Source organism: Octopus bimaculoides, chromosome 6 (assembly GCF_001194135.2).
Source record: "Octopus bimaculoides isolate UCB-OBI-ISO-001 chromosome 6, ASM119413v2, whole genome shotgun sequence".
In the NCBI taxonomy this organism is placed as follows: Eukaryota; Metazoa; Mollusca; class Cephalopoda; order Octopoda; family Octopodidae; genus Octopus; species Octopus bimaculoides.
Window position 1 is genome coordinate 9,160,735 of NC_068986.1, and position 5,190 is coordinate 9,165,924.

Here is a 5,190-nt window from a genome sequence, read left to right on the forward strand (position 1 = left end):
CCCACTCACAAGGCTTTGGTCGACCCGAGGCGATAGTAGAAGACACTTGTCCAAGATGCCACGCAGTGGGAATGAACCCGGAACCATGTGGTTGGTAAGCAAGCTACTTACCACACAGCCACTCCTGCGCCTGTTATTTCTACATTTCTGAACTTTCTTGCATAGATTAGTTTCTACATTTTGATTATGTTTCATCGACAACCAGTGAATAAAATATATTTTATGTAATATATATATTATAGTTCCTAAATTTATTCTTTTTCTCTGTAAGAATTCTTCTAATAAGATACATGCAGCATTTCTAAACATATATTCGCACGACAAGAGAAAGAAAAAAAGCATGATAAAAAGAGAGACTATGATGGCAGAAAGGGACGATAGAAAAAAGGGTATGTTTTGAAGGGGTCAGGGTTTTGAGGCATCCATTGAGACCATTAGAAATTGGAAAATGAATATAAACACGTGTGTGTGTGTGTGTAGGTGCAGGTGTAGCTATGTGGTAAGAAGCTTGCCGGGTGAAATGCTTAGTGGTATTTCGTCTGTTGCTACGTTCTGAGTTCAAATTCCGCCGAGGTCGACTTTGCCTTTCATCCTTTCAGGGTCGATTAAATAAGTACCAGTTACGCACTGGGGTCGATGTAATCAACTTAATCCGTTTGTCCCCTCTGTGTGTAGTCCTTTGTGGGCAGTAAAGAAATAAGAAGCTTGCTTTCCTACTACATGGTTCCAGGTTCAGTCTCACTGCATGGCACCTTGGGCAAGTTTCTCTACTACAGACTAGGGCCAATCACTTGTGAATGGATTTGGTGAACAGAAACTGAAAGAAGCCTGTCGTATGTATATGTCTACGTTTCTCTTTGTGTCTGTCCCCTACCACTGCTTCACAACCGGTGTTGGTGTGTTTATGTATCCCCTCCCCATAACTTAGTGGTTTAGTAAAAGGGGCCGATAGAATAAATACCAGGTTTTCAAAAAAATCCTGGGCTTGATTCATGAGGTGCTCCAGTATGGCCAGTTTCATGACTGAAACAGGTAAAAGCAAAGATAAAGATTACTTTCCAACTGCTGGAAGGGAGGGGGGAGGTCAGCAAGGTCAACCTCAAGCTGGATATAACATATTTTGATGCCAGAAACCAAGATAATAATAACCCTTTCTACTATGATCTCAAGGTCTGAAATTTTGGGTAAGGGGCCAGTCAAGTAGATCTAACCCCAGTATGCAACTGGTACTTAATTTATCAACCCCATAAGGATGAAAGGCAAAGTCGACCTCGGTCAAATAACAGTAGGCACATGGGCTGAAATTTGGGGCAAGAGAGAAAGTCAATTACATCAACCCAGTACACAACTGGTATTTTATTTCATCAACCCCAAAAGAATGAAAAGCAAAGTCAACCATGGCAGAATTTGAACTCAAAACTTAAAGACAGACCAAATGCCACTAAGCATTTTGTCCATTGTGCCAGCCAGCTTTTTTAATAACAATAATTTAGTGAGTGGTGTAGCAGCACCATAGTCAACTGCTACAAAAGTAAAGGTGATGCTCTAGATAGAAATAATTACAGAGGTATCAAATTATTGGATCAGGTGATGAAAGTTATAGAGAGGGTCATAGCCCAACTAATTAGGGAGAGAATTAGCCTAAATGAGATGCAGTTTGGTTTTGTGCCAGGTAGAAGCTCCTCTATGCTGATGACCTTGCCCTAATAGCTAAGTCACTGCCAGAACTAGAGACAAAGTTTAGGGTGTGGAAGCAAGGTCTAGAATTGAAGGGCCTTAGGGTTAACCTAGCAAAAACAAAAGTGTTAGTAAGTAGGAAGGCTGACAAATCACAAACCCCTTCAGGTAGAACGCCCTGCTCAATCTGTAGAAAAGGCATGGGTAGAGACTCCATATGATGTACCCAGTGTAAGCTATGGACACATAAGAGGTGCAGCAATATCAAAGGAAGGTTAACTGGGAAGATAGTTTTTGTTTGTGGCGGATGCACAGGGACAATAAACACTGAAGATGTACAGAAAATAGATTCCATCACATGCCATGGGGAAAAACTAGAAGTAGGACTGAAAGGAATGAAGCTAGTATGCTTTGCTGCATGTGTAATGTCAGTGTGCATACATGACAGAGTGTAAGCACCCTGAGAGAAAAGTTGGACATAAGAAGCATCAGATGTGGTGTGCAAGAGAGACGACTGCGCTGGCATGGTCATGTGTTATGTATGGATGAGGACAGCTGTGTGAGGAAGTGTCACTCCCTATTTGTGGAAGAGGTAGACTCAGGAAGACATGGGATGAGGTGACCAAGTTAGTAGTGGGGGAGGGTGTGCTGAAAGTGTAGCTGCTAGAATAAGAATAGCCTGGGCACAGAGAGCTCTTACCTCTGCTGGTGACAAAGGGCCACTCGCTCAAAGTAAAAGGTAGACTGTATGATGCATGTGTACGAACAGCTATGCTACATGGCAGTGAAACATGGGCCGTGACTGCTGAGGACATGCAAGTGCCTTGAGAGAAAAGTTGGACCTAAGAAGCATCAAGTGTGGTGTGCAAGAGAGATGATTACACTGGTATGGTCATGTGGCAAGAATGGATGAGGATAGCTGTGTGAAAAAGTGCTACACCCTAGTGGTTGAAGGAACCTGTGGAGGAGGTAGACCTAGGAAGACCTGGGATGAGGTGGTGAAGCACGACCTTCGAACATTAGGCCTCACCAAAGCAATGACTAGTGATCGAGACCTTTGGAGATATGCTGTGCTTGAGAAGACTCGGCAAGTAAAGTGAGATCGCAGCCATGGCTGATGCCATTGTTCCATGTCCGGCCCATTTAAGAGTACCTGGGCGATGTGATATGCTTGAGAAGACCTGTTGAGTCAAGTAAAACCAAAATCATAGCTGTGGCCAGTGCCCCCTGACTGGCTCCTGTTCCAGTGGCATGTAAAATGCATCATCTGTATGTGGTCCATACGAATGGCATGCAAAAAGCATCCACTATACTCTTGGAGTGGTTGGCGTTAGGAAGAACATCCAGCTGTAGAAACATTAGCATATCAGATTGGAGCCTGGTGCAGCCGCTGGCCCTCCAGACCTCAAACCGTCCAACCCCTGCCAGCCAGGAAAACGGACGTTAAATGATGATGATGATGATGAGTGTAGAAGCCATCTCGAACCTTATTTTTCTCTTATAATGAAAGCAGTGTCAAGTGTGGCGAATGGTTATGACCAACAAATGTATTTTCTTTTCTAAATTCTTTATTATTTTATCAATCTAGTTTTACTTTTAATTACCTCCCTTGGCACATTCACAGTTTCATGAAAAACAGTAAAATTTATGCTACCAATTGTCAGAAACAATAAGCTATTGCAATTTAATAGAACCATAACAGTACACTATTAGTGTTAAGTTTTTATAATATACATACACACACAATAGGCTGCTTTCAGTTTCCGTCTATCAAATCAATTCACAAGATTCCATTTTGACAAAGGTTACAATGGAATGTAATGAGACTGAATCCAAAACCAGATGCTTGACAAACAAACATGTTAACCACACAGCCACGCCTGCACCTATGCTATATATATATAGGGGTATATATATATATATAGGGGTATATAATGGAAACTACTTTTTATTAAACTAATTTTTTTTCTATTGTGCAATAACAACAAATTCAAAATTATTCTAGTCTGCACATGTGTTGACAGGCATTAAAATGTACGTTTTGTGCATCATTGTACACCCACTTCCCCACCCCACCTTTTTATATGTTAATGTGTTGAGATGTATGACCTCCCCCCCACTGCTAGGGGTGCAGGTGGTTGGAGCTGCAGATTCCAAATGCTGAAAGGTAGCAAGGAATTATCGTAAGGGACAAAAAATCGTGCTGAGATGATTGGAAGTTTACGTATGTGGTTAAGTCTTTAAAACTGGCCACAACAATTGAAACCGTCATAAAATGAGGATCAAAGTATAAACTTGTGCCATGACAACTTCATTGTTATCAGTAATGGCGATTTGTTCCAGAAGCTTGGAAGGAAGAGAAATAGAAGACATATTTGCTTCAAGAGTGGACAATGAAATACAACATTAAACCAATTTCTCAGAATGGGAAAACAAGCAACAGCAACAATAAAAAGATAATTGAGAAACATTGACAAGCAACAAAACAAAATCCTAACCTATACAGCATCAATAAGTCTGGTGAATGTTGCTAATACAGACACCCAGGTAAGTGAAAGAATTTCTTCAGATTCTCAAGAATCTCACTTAACATGGTAACTCTCTTCTCTAATTTGTCTTCAATGGAGATGAAACAGGATTTTGCTGAAAATGAATGCCAACCTTCACTTTTATCTCCTGAAAGAGAGAAAAAAACACTGCCAGGTCCAAGGCCACAAGAAATCTGTTGAGCTTGAACACCGTTATATCTTAAGAGTATTGAGTCTTGAACTTCAAGTCATTGTTCTGTTACTTTTAAGTATGATGACCAAAGAGCAGAATATCAATGATGGATCTATATGGGATTTAGAAATCAGACAACTTTCCAACACCTTGATGAAGAAAATGTTGGCCAAGATGTCAAAAAAAAAAAAAAAGAAAGAAAAGAAAAAGGTAAACTTTAGGTTAGTTGAAATATGTTTATCACAGATTTCAACTGCTAAAAGGCAAATACACTGCAGTTACTATGGAAAATATATCTCTTATATGGTTAAAAGCTGTGAAAACAGCCATCTATTAGGAAGCCCAGACATCAATGTTTCAAGCTTTTAGGCTCTTGTCAATGAGATGCACCTAAGAGAAGCAACTCTGAACGAACTTATAAAGCTTTATGTATAACTCGGTCAACGTTGTTGACTGATTTGTGCTAGTAGATTGCCCGACTGGGGAAAATAACAAAATGTTAGTACTAAGAGCTAATCTATCATGAAATCCTGAAATCCACAGAGAATACGAAAACAAAAACAAGAACTGCATGATCAGGGATTTTAATGATCATCATCATCATCATCATCATCGTTTAACGTCCGCTTTCCATGCTAGCATGGGTTGGACGATTTGACTGAGGACTGGTGAAACCGGATGGCAACACCAGGCTCCAGTCTGATTTGGCAGAGTTTCTACAGCTGGATGCCCTTCCTAACGCCAACCACTCAGAGAGTGTAGTGGGTGCTTTTACGTGTCACCCGCACGAAA